This window comes from Ischnura elegans, chromosome 6 (genome assembly GCF_921293095.1).
Source record: "Ischnura elegans chromosome 6, ioIscEleg1.1, whole genome shotgun sequence".
Lineage (NCBI taxonomy): Eukaryota > Metazoa > Arthropoda > Insecta > Odonata > Coenagrionidae > Ischnura > Ischnura elegans.
In genome coordinates this window covers 85,528,879-85,542,774 of record NC_060251.1, presented here as the reverse complement: position 1 = coordinate 85,542,774, position 13,896 = coordinate 85,528,879, and the positions used below count along the sequence as shown (strand labels likewise).

At 38.9% G+C, this 13,896-nt stretch overlaps 1 protein-coding gene across 10 annotated transcripts in view; it reads left to right on the top strand.

The window, feature by feature from the left end:
- LOC124161087 (PDZ and LIM domain protein Zasp) overlaps positions 1-13,896 on the top strand; it is a 190,249-nt gene that overhangs the window by 124,959 nt on the left and 51,394 nt on the right. The window lies entirely within an intron of this gene.

Here is a 13,896-nt window from a genome sequence, read left to right as displayed (position 1 = left end):
TCACCTTCCCCTCCCCTATTTCCCCCCCTACAACCTCATTCCCTCCCCCATTCACTCCAATAGCTGCCAGTCTCGCTCTCCTCAGTCTGTGTGTCACGCCGGAGAGAGACGTTTAAAATCCCTTTTGACTTTTTGAAGATGGCGCCCGCCCCGCAGGTATTGGGGATCTTCTCAGTTGGTGTGGTTGCGTTAAGGTAGGGGCGCAGCCAGGTTTTAAGGGTGGGGGATGTTTAGGTGCAACTAATACCGGGTAGTGTGGAAGTATGGAATACCCACCAGGATAAGCGGTGGGTGCAAGATTAATAAATTGCGGAATTTTAAGATAAATGGTTCAAAATAGTGAGTTTTACGGCTTCCTGAGGAATATTTTAATTATCCTTACACTATTCTTTTAGTAATATGAATCCAATTAAGTAAAATCGATTAAACTTAAATATTTCTCTGAGCTCTGGGAGGGTTTTAACCCCCAAAACCCCCCCCTCGATGCGCCACTGCGTTAAGAGGCAGTAGTGGATACAGGAAAAACTCGATTGGGGAGGGGGGGGGGGGGGCGAAAAGATATCTTGAGTTACCCTTACTTTTATCCTAATAAAAAATAATCAAGTCACATGCAGTGTTTAAGAAAACTTTAATTAAATTTATTACACACATATACATACAAGACAATCTTATGATATAAAGAAAGTTATAATTGTGGTTCTGCAATGTTTGGCTAACTAAACGGGCGGGTCCGCAAGGGGGGGCGCACCCCCTGTGCCCCCCATCTGTATCCGTCACTGTTAACTGCCTTTTAACTGGTCCTATTTAGTCATTTTTGATTACGTACTGTGGTGTCATGGACAGTGGCGCCGACTCCGGAACGCGCCGGAACGCCGTTCTGGCACTGGTTAACAAAAGACATAATTGTCAAATAACACTTTTATCCATTTCAGTGCCCAAAAATGTATAATATAAACATTCCTAACAAAAAAAATTGAAATAAAAGGTAAGTAATAACTTGTAATAAAAAACACACACTCTTATTTTAAAAAAGGCTTAGGAAATTGCGTTCTGGCACTGCTAATTTTGCCATGACGCCACCGGTTACGTTATACTCGTTGTTTGTAAGTTCTAAGAGGGGTCGGAGACGAAAGAAGTGTAAAAACTCTTAGAAGAAGATGGGGCAGTTTAATCGTCCGTGCCTCGGTGGCGGCGGGGGTTCCTTGCCGACCATGCAAGAGGTCGCGGGTTCGAGTCCCGCCTGGGTATATTTTCCGCAGTCAGGGCATGGATGCTCGTAAACGTTTAATTGTTAAGTTAAAAACCCCCATGTACAAGGCCATTGGTGCTGTTTTTGGTGGTACTGGGGGATCGGGTTGGTGTGGTGGCTAGAGTGTCGGATTTCCACCCCGTGGGATCGGGTTCAAATCCCGACGGTGGCAGAGAATTTTCAGTATGTGCCTGATCCCCGCTTGAATTTTCTGTGGATGACAGTTCGAGCGCAACACTCCGTCCGACGGATGGTACGTTCAGCCGTGGTCCCCTTGGCGCCTTTCGTTAACAGCAGACTAATGCCGACGCCGGGTTTCTCTCCACCCTTCCTCAACTACCCTTCCCTTATGGCGCAAATGACCTTAGCTGTTGGTCGCCTCCTCCAAATACCATACCAATTGTCCTTATAAACCATGACCTTGGTGGTACAGGAATAAATAAATAATCGGCCAGTCACGTCAAGTAACATGATGACTAGGTGAAAACAATTGTCGAAGTACATTTGGGCGGGAAGAAAGACAAAGGGCAGCCCAGAATGAGTTAATTAGGACAGGTTATAAGGCATGCAAATAAAACCCACTTTTGACCAAAATAAAACCCACTGAACGACTGATTCCTACAAATGTTTGGGGTGAACGAGACGAGATACGACAAAAAAGTCATAGAATCGACCCTTCTAAAAACGTCTGAAACACATGAAAAAATTGACGAAACCCTAAATTTTCCATCAAATACAGTGTTGCCAACTGCCTCTATGCCTCTACTTTTTGGGTGTCAAAAATCGATTTTTCAAAAATGTCATTTTTCTAATCTAGACCACGTGGTACGTCGAGAAAGTAATTTTCAGACCGATCAGAGCTCTTTTCATTGTGACCACATCCGGTGGCGTAGCAAAGATTTTGAAAATGGAGGCAGGGGGATGACAGTTAATTCGGGGCCCTTCCGGGATGTAAACGAAACATCCCAGGTCAAAAGGGGGTTGTAATCCGGAAACCCCCCATGGCTTCGCCAAGGACTCCATCGTGCAAATTCACTATTTCGCGATTTACTATCTCAACAAGGGAGGGAGATATGGTGTTGCGTTATAGGGTTCAACAAAAATTGTAAAGGCCGTTTTACACGGTACACGGAATTGAGCAATCTGACGTGCGTGCGAAGGCGCAGTCAAAATTGCGTCGTGTAAAGCGGTGAATTGCTAGAACACATGCGAGAACGCGTGGATGCGAGACGGCAAAATAGCCCCTGTTCCAATTTCGTTCATGCATTCGCGCAATTCTGCGCCATTTTAGAAATCAATGCGGCTCTAACCAGCGCAATTCCGTGCCCCGTGTAAAACGGCCTTAAGAACTGGCAGATTGACTAATGGGGCAGAGCTCTTCTCCCTGCGAAAGCGAGTTGAGGTCACTCTACGCGTGGCACGTAATTGCCAAGGTTAGAACTGCATTAATTTCTCATTATGTTGTGAATTTGCTCGAATGTACGAACGAAATTAGAACTAAGGCTATTTTGCCATCTCACGTCCATACATTCTCGCATGCGTTCTAGCAATTCACCACTTTACACGACGCAATTTTGATTGCGCCGTCGTACACACGTCCAAGTTACGTATAACACGTTTTACGAACAATTTACAAATCTGTGTAAAAGTGTGTTATAAAACAAAAATTCGTGTTATACAACAACTTTTTGGTTTCACACACGAAGCGGGAATCTGTGTAACATCCGTGTACACGTATTTGTACCTTTTTCATTGAACATGTTATACGTAACTTGTTTATAAAACATGTTACTCAGTGTAACGTACCTAACGCACCTTCTTATAGGTAGACTTCAATTACGTACCCCGTGTAACACGGCCGGATGGGATGTAAAAGAGAAGAAGGCGTGTATAGTCCTTGGTGCACAGTACATCAAGCCGTAAGGACTGGGATCTCTGTTATGTAGACTCATAAACACTATAGAATATAAAAATACTATCAAATATTGCTTTATCCAACGAGCTTTTATTTTCTGAAGAAGTACACGAACTTGTATACCGCGAGAAAATTGGAACCGCATTCGAGAGACAATACGTAATTTGTAGTGTCAGACTTTCCGTGGTTTTAATTTTTTTCTGCTCTCACCATTCGCGATGGGGCGAGAAGCAAGTGTCTTTTGTTTTTGCTTTCGCCATGGGCGAAGTCGGAAGCGGAATGGGGGTGGGGGTGTGGTCAGAGGAATGCAGCCGATGATTATCCCCACCCGATCTCCGCCTGCCACCCAAGGGTTTCCGCCACTCATTTTTTTTTGCTTAAATGAGGTGAAGTAGGTCTGGTGTAAGACGTTTGTGGAATAAAATCACATTCGCTCAGTTAACTAATCTGTTAGTGTTGAGGAAGTATGGGATAAATATCTGCGAAAGTTTTTAAATTCGTTAATTCAACGGTAATTCCTTTTCCGAATGTTTGCTAGAAGGAGAAATATTGCTTGAAATATTAGCCATTTTTTATTTCTGTAATATTATTGAAATCTGTTAATTTATCGCTCTGTTTGTTGACGATGATTAGCTACGAAGCAATTAATAAAGTAGTGCTTACTAAAGTGAGCACATTATGAGGCCGACTTGAGGATCCTCTATTGCTATAATCGAGGCCGAAGCCTTAAGCCAGAGGTCTTTTTGACTACTGTATATTCCGGAGTAAAAGACAACTGTGCACAAAAGACGACCTCAAATTTTTCCAGTTACAATCTAAATTTTGGGCACCGTAGAGACTACCCCTTCTCCAACGTAATTCCACAAGTACTCCATACACAAAAGAAAATTAATAATATCAGATTTGATTTCAATGCGTCGAGTTCAATAATGACAATCAGGTAAACAGCAGGAAAAGTTCACATATTTATTTATTACACTTTGCTGCAGGTAAGCTATTGCCTGGTGGTAGTATGAGATTTAAAATAAATGGATGAACGAAAAGCCTACCGACCGAGGATCAAAGTAAAGGAACAGAAAATACACCTACAGGATACAAAAACAAAAAATACGTAAATTCGAATACCATATAACTAGCAAGTGAAATTTGAACCAAATAACCCATTTTCCAACTCCCCCCAATAAATCGCACTGACATTAACTCAGAATCAATGAACACTTACTCTTAAAAATTTTCGCATTCGCAAACATATGAACGCAGCTCGGCAACCATAAATTCTGCAATCCGTCGCAAAAGTTTGAAAACTCGCTATTAGACCAGTCCGGGCGCATATCCCGTCTTTTGAGAAGATTTTCCTGTGTTAAAAAATCTTGTCTCGTATCATCGTCTTGTATTTATCATATACCCCGGAATGAACGACGAAGTGCCGAACATGGTGGATGAGGAGAGACAGCTTCTAGAGTAGATACGGAGGAGACAAAAGGCTTGGATGGAACGAGTACTGAGCGGGGAAAGGATGTTGAAAACAGTGTTAGAGGATAGAATGTTGGGTAAACGAAGGAGATGAGGATAGAAAATAGGAGTGAAGGGAGGAGATACTCCCAGAATGCTTCTTTAGTAATATATATTTCTCTATGGAAACCTACCTTAATCGGTTGAAAACTTTGCTAACAATAATATTACTATGGCAACTGGAAAAATAATCTTAAATCATTATAAATAGACCTCAATTCCTAATATATCTACTCCTACATAAGAACTTACTAATTCGAATACTTAAAAGGCCGTTTTTAACAGGGCACGTACCTACTTGCACAATCTGACGTGCGTACGAAGGCGCAGTCAAAATTGCGTCGTGTAAAGCGATGAATTGCTAGAACACTAGCGAGAATGCGTGGACGTGAGGTGGCAAAATAGCCCGTTCAAATTTCGTTCATGCATTCGCGCAATTCTACGCCATTTTAGAAATTAATGCAGTTCTAGCCTGCACAATTCCGTGCCCCGTGTAAGACGGCCTTAATAATAATAATACGCCGGAATGTACGGCAACATTCGTGGTTTAATCCACACAATTGAATCCCACCACCTTACCTTTTGGTCATGCGCACCCACCCTTCCCGCCTCACCTTTGGGCGGACGTCGGCTGCTGGCTTCTTGGCACCCGTCACCATGACACAGAGACAGCCTCACACCGGCGGTCGCTGTGTCTGGGACGATATGTTCCATTAGTCACTCCCCCCCTTCTCCCTTCCCATTCCCCGACCCCGTATACCCCCTCCCCCATCCCTCCCTTCCCCTCCCTCCTTTCTTTTCACGGACACTCAGGAGAGGTGGTGGAATGCAGCAGGGCAACATTCTGTTGCGCCCACAGCTCGTCTTTTGTCATCCGCCCTCATGCCGCACCCCCTTCCACTTATGGTGGGATTGGTCTATCCCCTCTTTGATAAGGGAGGGAATAATTTTATGTGTCACTGCGTTCGAGGAATCTCTTGACGCCTTGAGAGTGCCTCAAAATTAAATTGATGCGTTACGCTGTCCATATTTCTCGTCGATGGTTTCCGAACCTCTAATTCTACATTTCCGCGATTTTATTTGATTGCCTACCTGAAAATGGGGATACTTAGTTGAAGTATTTTATGTCACTAAATCTATCTTATTTCAAATCTTGCGTAGCATCTATAGTCAAATATTATTTCTAGAAATCTCTCGGGAGCTATTACGAACGGGAAAAATTTAAGTGCGAACGATTTAATACCTGTTTTTTCGCATCTAATGGTAGAATAGAAAGTAGGATGACGTTTTATGCGAGTGGAAAATGGTATTATCTGTTAAAATTTTTATTTTATTCTACGGAAAATATTTTGCGGCTCTACTTAAAATTTCATTCATTTCGCGTATCTCGAAAAAGTGGGATGGTAATTGTCGCGCAAATGTTTTTAATTACAACTTAACTAATTTTAACTAATAATAAAATGTGATTTAATAATGTGATTTAATTGTTATTCTTAAACAATTGCTTTTTTCTTTTATCCACCGTATAATCGTTATCGAACTCACTCTGACGATAGGAATTCTCTATCCCAAAATGAAACTGCATATCATAGATGTCCAACTCCACGCAAAACTTCTTTGACGGTTAAGAGTTTTACTACTATAAGTTCAGATGGCAGCAGCATCGGCATCTGCCGCCAAATTTAAATCACTAAAACACGACCTCCCTTCCCATTCCATTATTTCAAGTCTATTTGCTTCAACTCAAAATGCCCGCAAACTCGTACGCACAAAATAACTGATTCTCAGGAGCGAATGGGTAGTTTCAAAGCATTTTTATTTGGAGGAAAGAGCCATCAAGGCCTCAGGGCAGTAGCTTATTGTTTATCTTAGGTTATTGCACATAAATTAAAATCGAATATAAAAAGACAAAAAAATATTTATTGTCAATAAGTACATTAATCATGAGAGTAACAAAATTATCCGAATAGTTCTGTGCTACATATTTTTTTTTCATGATGAAGTTCTGAAGAATGTTTCATGAACTCCTGGATAAAGAAAGAATAGAAAGAAACACAATCAGAGTACATCACTTGTAATGTTTCAGAAATTAAAGGAAAATTACACCTCCCAATGAAAAACACAAGAAAGTTATGAGAAATGCTAGGACTTTCAAACAAAATTAGCTGAGTGAATTGGCCATAACTGAGTATTGCACTGTTAAACAATTTTCAGACGTTATCCACAAAAATCAGTTCTGTAAGACAAAAATGGAAGCAGACGCGTAACAATGGCGGTGGGAAGGGGGATAGATCCCCCCCAAAGCCTCAGAGAAACAAAAACAATTGTCTAGTTTTGACATTTAATAACTGCGTCTGCTTAAATTCAATTTTTTAGTGCGAAAATTATGTGAAATGTATCTCCAGGCATGCTATTTTTCAAAAAATTTCCTCAACGAAAGTGGGGTATCGCCACCCCAAGCTATCCCCTCCCCCCAAAGCATAGTCCTAGTTACCCCTCTGAATGGCAGCACGGATGAGGCGATGATTCAAAACTTTTAAAGGAACTAGATATACAGCTCAGTAATTTCTTAGAAGAAAATTATCTTAGACTGTAGCAAAGAGTATTTCAATACCAGGTTAAAAGAAAGAAAGATTCACATGACACCACCACAAAAATGCATAAAGTTAACTTCACTAACAACACAATTTGGTGTAGATAAGTGAAAAATAAAGGCATTAGTTAAAAATGATTTAACTTAATTAAATAGATTTAAACAGTAATTCTAATACATAGTAACTTCAAACCGCCGAGTTTGGATGTTTGGAGCAAGCACATAGAAGCAAAAAACAATATAACGAGCGAAGGATGGACGTTAACTAAGCATAGTAAAAATTATGCATTCCTTTTTCGAGATCCTTGGAATTTAATAATAATCGCTTCAAGCAGATGAACTACATTTGGATTAATCATTCTTAACAGACCTATACTTACTCCACGGGAAAGATATGTCTTTATCAATTGAGAGGAAATAAACTGAAATGTCACCGTTCTTCTAAAGAGTTGGATTAAGTTACCCAAATTTAAACATCCAACAACTACGTTCTTGAGAAAAGTATTTCACAACACATGACAGCAGATGCAATAAAAATAAATGTGACTTACCTGGTACTTGTTGAGGAAAACAGAAAAACTTACAGCCCTTGGAAGGGCAGTCCTTAACTGCGCAACAGTTACGTATTTCTTACGATACTCCAAATTTTGAAGATCTATTACGATGCGATACACGCTGGCAAATGCCGACATTCTTCGATTTCACTACAGAACTCCGAAACAACAACACAGTTCACTTGAGAGGACGCGGATGTCACCTTAATTTGTTTTTCTAATAGCACTTCGACCAACTTCGACCGAAAATATATAAATCATTAGAAAGAGACATTTAGTTATCAGAAGGAAAGGCAATATAGCGTAAATTGGAAATTCATGGCTGAATTATGCATTTTTATGGCTACAAACATTATATTTAACAACAACGTCAAGAATAGATGTCGCAAATGCTTGCGAAAAAATTTCCCCTATCCTGTTGAACTTCCCTGCTGCATATCTTCTTGTAAACATTGAGGTCCTTTATTATTCAAACAAAAGGAAGTTTTTCTCCAGGAAATATCAAGTAATTAGGTTGGTATTGGTAGGATTATTATCGTAAAAATTATTAAATCAAAATCATGTTTGCTGTTTCCTCATAAACAGTCATTTTGTTCGTTCATTGAAATCACTTTGTTTTTTTTTCTGAAATTTTTATTTGCATACCATAGTCATTACTGGAGGAGGAATTTTGCTTGTGTGGTAGAAGGTAAATTTGGAACTATTTACTTTGAAGAGCGATTGTCTTATTCGTTAGCGCCCCTGCACGCGCTATGTAAGTCTCCTCAATGAATGAAAAGTGTAGAATAAGATTTATTTTGGCCTAACGAAATACGTATCGGGGTGACCTAATCACAACAGAAGCGTACCGGGAGAAACTATCCCTTTCATTCATGAGGCCGGAGACCGGATCGCGGATCGATTCAAGAATGAAAGTGGCCTTGCGGATGCGCTAATGCACTCAGAACCGAAGTCAAGGTCACCCGTGAGAAAATGAGACAGTGGGGAAGTCGTCTCCCTTTTCCCCACCTTCCACACCGGTGACTCGTCCGCCTGACATATTTCGGCGGGAAGAATTCACAGCGGAAATATTTGAGAGCAGTGGCGGCGCAAAGAATTCGACCCCCCCGCCCGAGAAAATTTTTGAGTGACCCCTATATAAGCTGCGTTTGTATAAATGGTAATGAATTAAAGGCTTCTTATTCTGTATAAAAATTATTATAATATAATTCTACGTATGATTTTATGATTAAGAAAGTGTATTTTACGATGTCATAAAAGTTGATCATGTGTTCAATTTCATCTATTAATAAAATATTGTCTTTATGGGAGTTTTAAATTATTTTGAAAAATCACACTAAGTAATTGTAAGTAGATACTATTGTTCTTGATTTACTTAAACTATATTTCATTTTTTTATCTCTGAGATACTCTGAAATATTTCAAAGTAATAAATAAGTTATTTAAACTAGTTATTATATTCTTCCTGCTCATCACGGGGCCCCCTTGAGGCATTATTTATTGGGTGTATGTAACTCCCTCGGGGTATATATAACTTCGGACCCATGCGCGTGACTGCTTGCAAAGTTAGTTGTTCTATGCAGTGCTTTGGAATACTTTTTAAAGATATTTCATGAGAAATGTATCCTAATACCATATGATATGCCATTTTTTGTGAAAAAAAGAGACAAGAGTTTTCGAAAATTAGGTGAAGAAAATGTAATTTTGTATTCAGAAGACCTACCTTCATGATTTACTTTTACGTGTTAAATAATGCAACTAAAGATAAATTTGATGTAGAATATTTTTTGTGCCAAATGGGGTAATTGAGAGTAGATGCATACTACATTTGATATTGGAGATATTTTCTTGCGGTTTTGGAAATCACACTCGGTATTATCTAGTTTTGACTTACATAGGTGCATTTACATATTACTTTTTATGATCCACTTCGTCCGATTACACTGAGAAATACATAGGTTGCTTGGAGTATGCCGGATAACGCTGTACAAAAAAAACTTTATATCGAATCAAGGTTTTTCCGATGAGAGACTCGCATTAGTGTTTTTTACTTTTATTTCGACGCATGATTTCATTTTGATGATATGGACTAGGTTTACACCGTCCGCAGAACACTGGAAATAGCTATAAAAAAAGATTGTAAAAGTTGTAGATACTCTCAAAGGATTATCGTGGTATTTTGAACTGTTCTCTCAGCAAAAGAAAAGGAATTCCTTAACCATGAAGAGTTCCGAACTCACAACCTTCAGAATAGCGAGAGCCTGACTCACCTTCTCAAATGGATCCGCGAATGACGCAAGCACGAGAGAGAGGACTGAACTGATGCTGAGCCAGGAAAAAAAAGACTCGCGGGACGCGTAACTAGTCTCTCTGGACCTCTTACTTCATGATGGAGGCAATAAGGGCACGGTTACGGAGGAACCTATTACCGACGGATTACCATTGGAAACCGTTCATGACAGCTTCCACATTAAGTAAGATGGATTCTCTACCACGATGGTATACCTTGGGGGTATGGTTCAGTGACTTTGCCAGGATTTTGAAATTGGGGGGGGGGGGGAGTTTTACCGTAGATTTCGGGGCCCTTCCGGGATGTTTGGAAAACACTCCAGGGCTTCTCCCGAAAAATTTGGGATTTTTAATGTATAAAACGTGATTTTTAGGATTCAAAAACTGTAATTTTGTACGAGTATTTATTAAAAGTTACTTATCGAGGCCATCTACTCGTATTTTGCACCTCCTTTAAAGGCTCAAGCCAAGTTGTAGCCTGGAAACCCCCTGTTGCTACGCCAATGGTATGGTTATACCTATATGGAGGGGAGAATATCATCGTTTCCTAATTTCGGGGGAACCCGGGGCCCCTGAGTCTATCCTTATTACTACGATCCTTAAAAATGAAGTACTTTTTGTTTCTTGGTTTTCATTCCGCAATGAAGTTATATTATGAAATCAATACTTACGTAGTGCTTTTTGTACAATAAACGATTTTGAACAAATTAACACTTTTGGCTAGTAATTTTTAAAGGTTTCTGAAGTATTTAAAGTTTAATGTATTACATATTTCGAGCAAAGGTTACGCTGTGTAACATATTTAATTATTAACATACACTAATTTGTTGCCTGTTATATTATTCCTCCTGTGGCCCTAATCCTTTTGCCCGTCGTAAATATTTGGAGGAATGTCAACAAATTAATTTTTCGACTAGTTTTTGGATCGAAGATCGACTCAGTTAATTTATGCTCTTTTTTATTGCTATGATAGCAAATCTCTCCCATCTACCTATTGATCCCTTCCCTATTTGAATTTGATGAGTCCTCAGCCTATTTCCAAGCCTTGCTCGAAGGATTTAGGAGTATTTTGGTACTATTTACGAGCACGGTGTTTTTATTCAAATTCCTCTAACGAAAGGAAAACAAACTATGAGACGCTCTCCAAAAATAAAATATTCGTCAGGAAAGAAATCTTGCGCTTTCAGTTATTGGCAGAAAGCTCAGAATCACGGGATCATGTGAAGGAGATTTTATTCATTAGTAAATAGTTCGGAAGAAAACGGAACCGGCAGTATTGGTGCCAATGATGATGATTCCGAGATCACCAAATACTTATACCTGATACTTGGGGAATTTGCAATCTGCATGTTGAGCAAAGGTCGTTATAATGTTTTTGTTGGTGATTGTCCTCAAATAAAACATCTTACCCGGTTAGATGCGTAAATAGAAGTTCGAAGTGACGGCCTATGTGAAAAGTAACTGCTATATCGATACCTGGTGAACAAAAGAGTTGACTTAACCATTATGATTTAAAAAATTGTTTTATTTATATTTTATTTTATAATATAGTCCGCGTGTCTTATTTATACTCGCGTGAAAATGACTGAACAAGCAAAGATTTTTTCCGTCTTTCATCTGCTTATTTTAATGAATTGCGATTCTAGGTTTTGGTGAATGACCCCATTTTTTTCTAGATGAACCACCATGACTCACATCTACAACATCACATTGACCTAAGTGTACTATAATATCTCTCTAAGTGCGGTTAATTAATCGCCTTTTTTTCTATTAACCGGCTGTAATTCATATTCTTCAACTACGGGCAGCACAGAAGGTCGCCAAATGTCGGTAGCTCTGCCCCGACTTCTCCTCATTCGGCTGGTAAAACTGGCAAGAGAAGGTAAAAAAAATTGCGGAACCCCTTTTGAGAAAATGGAAACGAAAGTTTTCGGACATTCCCCGAGTGTGCGTAATGGCAGACGGTTCGAAAAGGACTGGCGCCACTCCTGTAGCGAAAGGCATTCACGGAAACCATCAACCCCCTGAGCTCGGAATTCCTGTCTCCCATGAAACAGACCGCAGTCGGCTGATACCATCTCGAAACGAATGAAAACCTTTCCAAGGAAGCTACTCAGCGGTCAAGAGTGATTCGGTTGCTTTGTGGAGTCACCGATACTTCAATGAAGGAATTAAAATCCCTTTTTGTGGCATATGAGAACGGAGATTTCAGCAGTGTGCGATGAAATTCTTCATTTTCGGTTACTACCGAGTCGGTTCATGACCACCTAAATACTACTGAGTATCTAGGTGGTCATGGTCGGTTGCTCTGGCGACGACAACAGTTTTGCCAGCGTCTTCAGGTATTCAACCAGAAATGAAGAATTTCCTTTTTGTGCCTTTGAAAATTAGATATGTGCATTAATTCGAATGAATTTAAAAACCACAAAATATGGAGAAAGCATGACCTACGATTGAATTTTATGGTATTTTTTAAATTTTTGTTTGGTATTTGAGGGCAGCTCCAAATGTAGGGTTTTTATTTCAAATTAATGAAAAAAAACCCTTGGACCTTCCCCAACCTACCTTTTATATCGTGTAGAGTTCTCCCTTCAATTCCCTTGCTTGATTCTACCAAGCGAAGAAAAGACGTATATACATGAAGCATAAACAATACCAGTTCATGATCATGTTCATGGTAACTAGGGTGCCCCGTTATTTCTCTTTCTCATAGTCGGAGAAAGTTTACAGATTCTTTTCATATGAAAGAAATGATTTTTTCACTCCTGAATTGACAAATTTGATATTTTTTTTACAATTTTGTAGCAGCTATATTGGATAGATGATGAATAATAAACTATTCTCGGTATAATTTGTAAATTAATAACTCAACAGAAAAATACGGTGAATTTAAAAAATCACAATTAGTAATAATGCACTCTCTGTATTCTTTAACAGGTCAGAGAATTCACTGGTAAATAACATCAATAACAATAATTTGTTAGTACCCTCAATTTCTTTAGCGGAAAAATAGTAGTTTCCCTTTTTAAAAGATAAAATATTTTTACTGCATCAATAATGTTAAAATTTTAGTTTTAAATGAGTGAAGATGGAAGGATTTTTTATATTTCTTATGGCAAGGGGTTCGGCAAGGATGAGGCTTATGCTAAAAATGAATTATGATTTATGAGATGACATCAGTATATCATTGCGCAGGGTAATATAAATGATAAGGATTAGCTCTGGTGCTTACATTAAGATCACTCGGTTTAATTGCAAACATATCGGTCACTTAATATGGCTCATGTGCTTGAAAAAAGCCATACAAAATTTTTACCGTAAAAATATTGGCTTAGTTAATGTTTAGTGCCACGCAGTTATAATACTGCATGTTTTAAGTATGGAAACTACTATTTTTCCATAGTAATGGAAGTCAATAGCACACTATTCTTATTGATGTAATTTACTTGTTAATTCACTTGCATGTAAAAGAATACTGAGAGTGCATTATAATTTATTGTCATTCTCTAAATTTATCATATTTTTCTTGAATTGAATAATTAAATTACTGAAAAATTTGGAGAATAATTTATTATTAATTACCCAATTCATCTGCAATAAAAATGAATCTAATTCATGGATTATTGTTGTATGCGAGGATTATTGTTTGGGAGCAGGGGTGCCGACTTAAAAAAAGTGTATTGGGGGGGCCCAAACCGGGGACCCTGCCCCGGTAAATTTTATAAGTAGTGAATTTTAAGTTTTTTAAGCATTTTATAGGAGTCATATGATCAACATTAAAACC